At 40.9% G+C, this 10,721-nt stretch overlaps 1 protein-coding gene across 1 annotated transcript in view; it reads right to left on the bottom strand.

Annotated features, from left to right (window-relative positions):
- The window catches only part of LOC109324298 (heparan-alpha-glucosaminide N-acetyltransferase-like), a 369,073-nt gene that overhangs the window by 150,379 nt on the left and 207,973 nt on the right, over positions 1-10,721 (bottom strand). The window lies entirely within an intron of this gene.

Below are 10,721 nucleotides of genomic sequence, written 5' to 3'. Positions count from 1 at the left end.
CTTTTCCCTTACACCAGTGACCTCGAGTAATGCTGGGGCCGCTTGATTTTAAGTAAACCCAAGCCTCAGTTCCTCAGCCAGCTTCTTTCTAGTCCACCGGTACTAATCCTGGTTCTGGCAACTTTCACTCCCTACACTTTAACTCTCTCTCTCTCACCTTAACCTTCCCCCAAGTATCCCAGGTACCCCAAGCTTACACATATGAACCATACCACCCAAGTTAGAAACTTACCTATATGTAGGTGGGTTGTATGTGTGTGAACTGGTGAGTGTGTGTGTGTGTGTGTGTACATATATATGTATGCATGTATGTATTTAATTGTGTGCATGATTAGTGATCTGTGTATGTGTACTGAGTGTGTGGGTACTGACAATTGATTTTTGTCTAATTTTTGTGTGTAGTGTGTATGTCCTTGAATTGGTGTAGGTATGCATGTGCCTAGGCTGGTTTGGATGTGTATGTGCCTGAGCTGGTAGAGAGAGAGAGAGTGTGTGCATGCATGCACCTAACTGATTTGTGTGTTTGTATATGTGCAATTGTGTCACACCCTCCTGTCTAACAGCACTATATTGAGTTCCTGAGAGCTGGCCTGACCCCACAGGGCAACTAGCCCAGAAGAGAATTCTTTCGGCCTAGGGAAACTCCTCTCTGATACACTTGGGCCACTACTGAGCCTGTGCTTCTGCCCTGTTAGATTTTCTCCAGGGACATGTTGAGGGCAGGAGGAGATTTCACAAAGCTCTGCTCTCAGTTCCTGCATTAATGTAGGATCCATTAAGGAATTTAGAACTCCCTAGCAGCAACTCTAAATGGTTCTGGAGCAGGAGCAAAGCTCTGGCACAGGAGAGAATCAGCCTTATGTATCCCCAAATTTGTGGGAACATAAATGTTTCTCTTTCATTAGACTGTGCAGACTGAACACAGATCTGGGGTCTCCACAGCTTCCCCAACACAGCAGTGAGAAAGAAAATAATATACAATCTTTGACTGCAGATATCTAGATAAACAGAACACACAGCTCATAACAAACAGCAGCTTTCAGAGAAGAGAGATAACGTTAGTTGTGGAAATTGATAATTTTGCATGTTTTGGTTAGGAAGGAGGCACCATCCACAGCTTAGTTTTAAGCTGCCTTAGAGTTTAAGAAGTATTGCTTTTGGCATCAGATAAATAAAAGAAAAAAGGAGACAGAGGAGATTAATTAATTTTCATTTACTGAATGCCCTTCATTATTGTTGTTGAAAAAAATGCATTCAGGCAGCTAATAAGAAAAGTATTTTAACACTAATGGATTTAAACATTGTATTTATGTTTGGCATTAGAAAATGGAAAGAGTTGTCTTAAGGCTGCCTGATGTATTAAATACTCTGTCCATTCTTCCATATTGGAAAGCTTAATTAAACAACAAAGGATATCAATATATAAAAGAAAGTTCTTGTCAAGTATTGTGTTTAGCAACTTCCCCTGGTGACCTCACAATAGTGCAAAGGTGCACAGCTGCTCAGGAGTGCAACCATTATGAATTTTATTCCACTTAATAGCACCAGCAGGAAATGGAAGGTTATATTACAGATCAATAAATGGGCTAAGGAAATCTGACAACCTTTGGTCAGAATTAGAAGAATAGATGGCATTAATTAATTCACTGGCTTGTAGGGGGAAAAAAATCAGTCTTCACAGCTGTGACAGACTAAGAAATGTTCTTCCCTTGTCTTCTCTGCCTTAGTAATTAATATGGAAGGGCAGCTATCAGCAGACTTTTTAGGCATTACAGTTTCTCCTCTGTAAAAAAGTTCTGAACTCCATAAACTAGAGTCCTTTGTTATTCCCTTTCATCTCTAAATAATATATGCATGTGCAGTAAATTCTTAAATAATTGCAAACATTTAGTAGTGAGAATCTCCCAGTAAACTACATCCATTTCATGCTAGGGATGGCAGGTTTTCAAAAGTTTGGGCTTTTGAAATTGTGCTCATTATTTATGTGCTCCTTGCTTTGAAAATCTGAACCTGGACTTAAAAACCCTGGATGCAATTAAAAAAAAGCTATATCGGTCATGGATGACTGAAGTTCTCCAAGTTACCAATTGAAAAGAGACAGATAAGAAATGAATGATGCATCAAAGCAGTGCTAAAAGACTGCTCCACTCATTGGATGCTGTCAAGTGACATGGGAGTCAGAAGTTCAAAAAGTTGTGTCCCTATCATATGTTAGAAGTCAGTACATGTTGCCATGCTAACTTCAGAGGCTACTGTTAGAATAGTGAAGATAAAGATAATGAACCATGTAACTTCCATAATTCAGCTTCAGTTTCAGTTAATTCAGGAAGTGGACTGAAATACTACCACATTCCTATAGTTTCAAGAGCTCTTGGCTTGAATTTATATATGTGTGGCACTGGACAACATGACAAGCTGCATGACTACTTAAGCATGTGACCAGAAATGAAGGGAAAACCAAATGTTGAAGGCAGAGACTAGCTGCTTGGCAGAAATAATCTATACAAATTTATTTGGTGGGAAATGGAACTAACCTGCAGTAAAAAATGTGTACTTGGACTCAAATGGCAGAGTCCAGACAATGCCATGGAGCAGCACCCAGGAACTTTTCCTGAAGCAATTAAAATTCCCTTCCTATCAGCACCTGCTCCCATTATGCTCCTCCCACTATGCTCAGGGGCACCACCCCTCCCCTCCCATTATGCTCCTCCCCCTCTCTATTTATGCTTCCGGGAATAGGAAGGGGAGGTCCACCTGCCACCACCACTGTCCTGGCTGCTCCTGCTTCCAGCTGGGGCTGCAGGAAGACAGGCTTAACTGGGGAAAGCAGCAGCATTGGCTAGGTTCCCCACCCTGCCCCTTTCCCTCAATAGCAGGCACAGGAAGGGGAAACCTGCCTGTTGCCACTGCTGTTAGTTTAAGCTTCCTTTTGAGCTAAAGTATTCCTAAAGCTTCTCTTTGTAATCTCACTCTTTATTAGGGCTAAAACACAGTTAATCTGTCTGTTAGGGTGGGTCAGGAGGAGAGGTACTGGGATCCTCTGTACAGGGTTCTAGCATTTGACATTTTGACAGATAATATTAAAAAGTTACTCAAGGACTCAGGGAAGAAGCCAAAATATAGCTCACTCACTCAGTCCAGTGAAAGTAAAGGGAGAGAAGAAAATACTGGACCAGGTTTGTTCCTAAAGGTATAACTAAACATCCTGAGGTAAATGGTCTCTTCTATTCACCTAGTAATCCAAAATAACTACACAGATTATTGCCTTGGATAAGTAGCTATTTTATCCAGTTAAACAAAACCTATGGTTGATAGGCCTAGTTTAATGAATAATAGTAAGATACAACACAAGCATAGAAGAACAGCATGGTTTATGACATTCTGAAAATATCTGAGACCACATACACTGAATGCAATTTCCAAAGTGATCATTGGCATTACCAATTCATTACCATTTACTGGTACAATGTGATTCCAAAGAAACCTGCATTTGAAAGGTCTTATCACTAGTTCATTCTGCTAAAGTTTCTTCCACTGCAACAAGTGACTACAATTGTTGGGACTGAGTAGTTGGCACCAGATGAGGGTTCTCCTCCAGAGGTAGCTCTCCAGAGGAAGGCACAGACAATTAGGATATCTGCATGGGCCTGCTTTGCATCTCACTCTCCTGCATGAGCAGTGATAAGCTTCACCCTGCCTTGTGCGCCCAAACCCTCTAGACCCAACTGAGACTGAAGTTTCCCAGACCCTTCATCCATAAACACCACGACACAAGTAAGAGAAAGAGCCAAGATCCTCCTCCTGTGGGTCTCATTATTAGTGCTTGATTCTACCCTCAAATGGCTTGTCCTTCAGATTCCTTTCCTGGCCTGCTTGTGACCTTCCCCAATGCCTTCACTTCCCAGGCAGTTCAAGGTTTCCTCCCTGCTTATCTCCCTCTCTCATAGCACATGCATTAAGCTACTTAATGCGTTTTAAAATAATCTGCTCCTTCTATTCCTACAACTTTCAGCCCATCGTCATAGTCTGTTCCTCATCCTAAGCCCTTTACAGCCCTTCCTCTCATCCTGCCCACAAACCTAACTAGCCCCAAAAATCTTCTTTCTCCTCTTAGACACTTGCTTCTCCTTTAAACTTCCCTTCACTCCAACTGTTCACCCATGGCAACAATTCATGCATAAATTAGAGTTTTAATTAAAAGAGCAGAAATGATTAGCTACAAATGGCTTCCTTAAATTGGGGCTGCTCTTCCTTTTATTCAGCAGTTGCTTTTGGAGAGAAAGCTGCTTTACCTCCTCCTGGCCTCAGCTTCATGTTCAGCAGGCTAAGAGCGCCATCAGCGCAGCAGAAAAAGTATGCTCAATAGAGCCTCAGAGGGAGCAGAGCTGCTGTTGCTGAATACCATTCAAAAGCTCTTGTAGCTCATATTTTGAAAAGGGACATAAAAAAAAATCAGGCAGTCAAGATTTGATGGCTGGCCAGTGATTACTATAACCTCCAGAAGTGCTTATATTCTATTGATCTTCTTCGTATTAAGCATTTTACTGGAGGGTCATTCCAGAACATTCTCATGGGGATTCAGAGTGGGATGACGATCCAATTAAAATTCATGGACAATATTCCTGATAGCCTGGCACATTAATCTGCTGTAACTCTTAGGCAGCAGACATCAGAACTGTGACATCTGGAATTAAGCTATGGAGCTGCACCACGACCATAAGTTTCCTGTAATTTTGGACAGGTTTTCCAGACCTGCTTTTGACTATATCAGCAGCCATGTGGCTGTTGTCTTTTTGGGTGTTTCATTAGTTGGACAAAGCTGGTTTTGCTACCTATAGCCCAAAGTGACTGACAGTTACCTCAGTAAAAGAATTCCTGGAGTAATGGTTCCTGTTTTCAGTTGGCCCCACAAGCTTTCACTGACTTCAGTAATTATTGTTAAATCCCCAGTTTTTCCAGGGTTCCAATGTCCCTAATTAAGGGGCTATTTTTTAACTATTTTGAGTAATTTCTGAACAGCTCCATCAGATAACTATGCTCCTTTTAGTCACATTGTGCAATACTGCTCTAGATTTTCTTAAGCTAAAAAGAGTTCCAGTATAATAACCATAACTACAAATTACACGTATTCATCCAAATTAATCTTGGTGGCACATAAATATCTCAACCTCTTCCCTTGCAGTTGATGGTTATTGCAAAAGATGTTTATTACTTCAGACTCTCCTACCATTTAGTTAACACTCTGGTAGGCAGGAAATGATTGTCCTCAGCAGAACACAACTCTCTTAGCTAACTATGAAACTGTAAAGCTGTCCCCAAGAGTTGACAAACAACAAATCCTGCTTAAATTGTATTTTGTAAACTTACTCTCTACTAAAGCTACCAGCAAAACTACCTTTTAAAACTGCAAAATAATTTACTATGCCATTTACTATTGTAATCATCGAGGAAAACTGATTTGCCTATGTGCTTCCTTTATGCATTTGTACACAGGGTAGAAGAGAGTTTCATGTCAGATGTTACCTGTAACTAAAAAGAAAAAAAAAAATCAGAGAAGTAAAAATGGCTGGTAATGTTCCTTACATGTGTTGACATTATGTGTTACAGTATATAGAATACCATTTTCTTTTAAGTGAAAAGGTAAAACATCATGTGATAAATGAGTTTTTCATTCACCTTTGACTGCACAATTTGCTCTCTGTTCATTAATCTATACCTCCCAGGATTTTCTTTTTCTTTATTTTTTAAGCACTGAATCCCCCTCAAACAATGTAAAACAGCTGCAAGATTTTTTTTAAAAAATCTATCCATCTTAGCAATGTTTCTTCCATCTATTCCTAACATATAATTTCTTCTTGCCTGAAGCCTTCATCATGACAAAATTCAGCTCTGGAACAGTGAAGGATTTCTGTCAAACATGGCTGCGTACTAAATTGCAAGGCTACAGGAACAGTGGCTTTTTGCTCTCAGGGAGTGAAGAGTACTAGTCTTCTAACAGACTTGCATATTTGTTTCTAACCCTGAAAAATCCCAAGAAAACAGATGCAAGAATCATGACATTTTTAAGTACATAAATATAATATCATGTACATTTATGGCTCCCTCTAAGTGTTTCACATTAACACACAGTAGCTAAGGTGCTTAGATATGTGAAATAGTTCTGAGCAATTATTTAACTCTTATAACATTTCTAAAATAGTTTTTCTTTAAGACATATATATCAGCTACAGATAACTTTATGTTATGGTGTGATAAAAGTATTTTATAATACTCATCTGTTAAGTCTTCACCACAAATAAGCGATGTAGTGCCAAAACTCATACAGGCACTATCTGTAGCACTACTTCATAACGCTTCTTACATGCTACTGTAACAAAAAATCATTGTGTCCCCACACAAAAAAACTCAGTACTTTACTTTAAACTCAGCAGACTCCCATGGAAAGCCCAGTGCATGCCCAGAACAGGCATCACATTAGTTGAACCTGACTTGCCCAATATCTGAATAGATCAGGCACTTCAGCAGGGCTTTCCTGATGCTTTTATCTAACATCTGATTACTGATTACCCATAAATATTTGCATGCATTTTTAATTAATTATCAGCCCTTCTCTTTGAAAGATGATTTTAAAACATTCTTTCCATCCTATTTATCCATCTACCTACGTGAATTGCTGTCTTAGGCCTTCTGAGTAATTGTCCTGACTGTCTCAATGGAAAATTGCTACATTATTTAACAGGAAATAATGATCTTTCTGCAGGCCAGACTTTTTCAGACTGAATATTGAGGGGAGTGCACTTAAAAAGTTAATTTTGTTTTTAAAGTTCTGGCATTACTCCACATTAAATATGGGGATTAAGAAGCATCATTGGAACATAATACCTCCAAAATCAGAGGTAACAACCCTGAAGTGGTCAAATTAACTTAAGTGGGGCTCCTCAAAAGTAAGTCCCTAACTGAAGGACTACTCAAAGGTATGCCACTATGCAACATAAGGGTATCACAACAGGCTTCAGGAATAATACTCCTATCTGTGCAGTATTTCAAATCCTCTATACACAAGACATACATATTTGTTAATTGCTACTTGCATTGTTGCACTGTATGTGGTTAATTTTATTCATAGCAACAATGATAACAAGTAATAAGAAATATTCAGGGAAGCAGGTATATTATTTTGGATGGTTTCTTCCGGTTTTCAATAGACAAGTATTCAGCTGTGTACTAAGACTCATTCATTTCCATAATTTTACTGATTCACACTGAAAATATCAATTTTCAAACCAGTAGCTCCACTGGCTTAATTATATTTCCCCCCTTTTTCAGTTTCTCAGATTTTTCCTTTCATTATGGAATTGCATTTCATCTTCATCTCCAACAAATGAGTTCTTTGTCTCTTTTTCAAATCCATTAAACATTTTCATTTAGAAGCCTATTTTGCCATCCTCCTGTCTCATATTCTCTTTCCCTATCTATCCTATTCATAGGGGGTATGTCATTACTTTCATGACAAATGTAAGAATAAATATTTGTATACCATTTGCTATCTTTCCACTCTAATGCTCATGTACATAGGGGTGATTTATTAACCATTCAAATGATCCTAAGAAAGTACTTTTTGTGCTGTTTAGACTTTCTGCTGCATCTTTAAAGAAAGCCTGCCATTTGGCAGGTGCCAAATACAACCCTGAGATGTTGATTTTTTTCTCAGACTAAAGAAAGCTATATGGTGAACACATGGCTATCATGCAGCAGATGTCAGTAAAGGAGCTCAGAAAAAAGAGTGACAAGCATGTTCTAAATTAGACAGCGGTGTATTTAGATAGGAGAGTTTGAGGCAGATAAGGGTGAACTAATACCATCAAAATAATATCAGTCACTATAGGGTGAGCTGAGACCTTGCAATCCAGACTGAGTAATGGACAGTGCACAGCAGCCCTTTCTCAGAGACATTCAAGCTCCAAAATGTGTCTCTGAGAATCAGAAATCAGTACTTGGTGCCCCCTTGCTGAATGGGTGAAATAAGCTGCATCAGCCCTTTTCTTGGACTTCTATCTGCTTTCACAACAGCTCAGCTGTTCTAGTCAGTGTTCCCAAGAAGCAGAGCCAATGCTCAGCCTACTTCCTCATCCATCTACACTCACTCTACATTTGCCTGTACAGGTCTACCAGGAGCAAGCAGGCTGGTAGCTCTTGTTCTCCCTCCCACAGCTGACTCAGGTATCCCAGTGATGAAAATTCTTTTGCCATTTATTCCACAGAGCAGCTTGCAAGGCCAAAGCAAAAATAAATAATATGAAACCGCCCCTGCCAAAATGGCATCTTAAACATGGCTGAACATCATAAGACAAGATATGCTGTATCCAGCATGGCAACATTTCAGACCATTGACACAAAATCAAATATCCAAGTTATTCGCACAAGCAGCAGACTCCATGCAGCCATCAAGTGCAAACTGGCGCAGCAGGGCTGTGCAGGGATCTCCTTGCCATTGCAAGCTCCGTGATGCCCTGGCAACGTGTCACTTGCGCACACAGAAGTAGCAGAGGTGGTAGTGTAGGTTCCCCTCACTGCTGCCACATGGGCTGGAGGCGCCTCGCCACAGCAGTGCAGAGCTCACAGCAGCAAGGGGATCCCCATGCAGACCAACTGTTCCCTGCGGCACTGGGTTGGCACCTAGTGGCCTGCGGAGGTCCCAGGGGAGGGCAGCAGGGTGAGAGCCCAAGCTCACAGCAGGCAGCCCACACCCTCCCCATGCACAGATCTGGGGGGCATGGGTCCCCCCTGTCTCCCTGAGAGTGTGCACAGTAGTAGGGAGCTGGCCTCACCACCCACCCCCCAGACAAACTGCCTTCGGTCCCATTCCATGTCCTGCCACGAGTTGTGGCCCCAGGCCCCAAGCCACATGCACTACCCGGCTCAGCAGCAGCCCCAGCCCTACCCAATTCCCTCCCTCCCTATGACAGCCCCAATTGCCTACAGGAGCTGCTCTCCAGGTTGCCTGGCAGCCATGTGCATCCTGGCGCCCACTGCCTGACCACCCTCCTCCTGCTCTCTCCCAGCCCCCTGCAGACTGGAACTCTGCCAGTCTGCAAAGAGCTCTCTGCAAAATTGCAAATCCACAGGTTTCTCTGTTTTTTCTCCATTTTTCTGTGAGAAAAGGAAAACCCAGATACTTGGTGATAACTATCTGACAGCACTACCCAGTTGCAGACACCACAGCTGTGAGATGGCAGGAGCTGCAGTGGGAGAGTTCTCCACTAAGAACATGAGAGAATCTTATACGTGCTCTTTACCATAAAAAGTAGCAAATGCAAGCTTCCCTTCTTGTCCTCTGCATCTGAAGCTATCAGGCTTGGCAGTGATAACTAAGGGCATTTTTACATGTGTTCTAGGAGGCATGCGGGGGTAGGTGGAACTTTAATTAGCAAGCACTTTTAATTAAAAGCACCCCAGGGACACCTGTATTAGAATCTCCTGTGCTGAAAAATAGCAACAGGGTGCTCTAAATGAGCTTTAGTTCAAAGTGCCCCACTGCCACTTTTCAGCGTGGGGACTCTAAAACACATGATACCAGAGTCTGCTGAAGCGCATTTATTTCTGTGCTTTTCCAGAGCATCACGTTTCCTGCACATGACCACTAAGAGCTGAGGAAAAATATCCTCCTGTCTGCTTTTTTTTCTTTACCCTTGATAAAAATGTTCATTCGAATATTGATGAGCCCATGCCCCGCCTGCCACTCCCATATCAAAAAATGAAAAAACTTTGCAGAAAAAATTGAGTCTGTTGAAAGCCTGATTTTCTGTTGTTCAAGAAAAAGTTCCAATGGAAAATTTTAGAAAAGACCCACTGATAATCTCTTGTCTTCCCCACTTACTTCTATCTAAACAAAGAATAGAGTTTTGAGGAGAAAGGAATCCTGAATATGGCTGCCTTAGTAAAAAGTGAATTTAAGTTTACCTTTTTGAGCTTCAGGCTTCTTTTTAAAAAAAATTCTGGTAATGCTGACTCTTTCTTCCTCCAAGAAATGTATTAATTTCTTGAGAGTCTGAAAAATCTCTTTGTGAGCAGCCTGTTTCATGCTACTACATTTTCAATAAAAATACAATTTTTAACTGAGAAGCACTTATATTGTTCTCAGTGAAAACACAGAAACTACACATCTCAACAAAAATCTACATCCCTTAATTTTTTATACTTTCGTTGGGAATGTTAAAGTCACTTAAAATTCTCAAAAAATGCTCAAATGCTTTCTCAAAAAAGTAGCAGCTATAAAAGAATTCTTTGCCTGTGGAACATCTTATCCAGCATTCTCAAAGGTTGGCCAAGAAAGACTTACCTTCTCACCTGGAAGATGCCATCTAGGTAAGTACACTTATCAACAGCATCCAAAGCTGTCGGTAATTTGTTCCTCTCAGGAGGTTTACTGCTTTGTCTTTTTGGAATACTTTACTCTAAATATCCAGTGCATGTGTCAACTGAAAGCTATTTAAATTTCCTTTGGATAGACATTTTCTCTTCCATAACCTTGCTTAGAACATTGCTGCTAAGTAACATTATGTAGAGGTTGTAGAATCTCCATCCTTGGAAGCTTGAAAGAACAAGAAAACAAAAGAGATGATCCTACTGTCCCCTGCTGGCACACATCCATGAGGGGCCAGCAGGGGACTGCATGCTTAGGGGCAACCAACACGGGTTCATCAGTGGCAGGTCCTGTCAGA

This window comes from Crocodylus porosus, unplaced genomic scaffold (assembly GCF_001723895.1).
Source record: "Crocodylus porosus isolate Cpor-Errol unplaced genomic scaffold, CroPor_comp1, whole genome shotgun sequence".
Taxonomy (NCBI): domain Eukaryota; kingdom Metazoa; phylum Chordata; order Crocodylia; family Crocodylidae; genus Crocodylus; species Crocodylus porosus.
Note: the sequence above shows the minus strand (reverse complement) of the source record. Positions and strands in the feature narration are given on the sequence as shown.